Genomic DNA, 281 nt, shown 5'->3' on the forward strand with positions numbered 1-281 from the left:
GAATGTTGAGTTTTAAGCCAACTTTTTCACTCTCCTCTTTCACTTTCATCAAGAGGCTTTTAAGTTCCTCTTCACTTTCTTCCATAAGGGTGGTGTCACCTGCATATCTGAGGTTATTGATATTTCTCCCGCAACATTGATTCCAGCTTGTGCTTCTTCCAGTCCAGTGTTTCTCATGATGTACTCTGCATATAAGTTAAATAAACTGGGTGACAATATACAGCCTTGACGTACTCCTTTTCCTATTTGGAACCAGTCTGTTGTTCTATGTCCAGTTCTAA

The sequence above is a fragment of the Bison bison genome, unplaced genomic scaffold (genome assembly GCF_000754665.1).
Source record: "Bison bison bison isolate TAMUID 2011002044 unplaced genomic scaffold, Bison_UMD1.0 scf7180017864331, whole genome shotgun sequence".
In the NCBI taxonomy this organism is placed as follows: domain Eukaryota; kingdom Metazoa; phylum Chordata; class Mammalia; order Artiodactyla; family Bovidae; genus Bison; species Bison bison.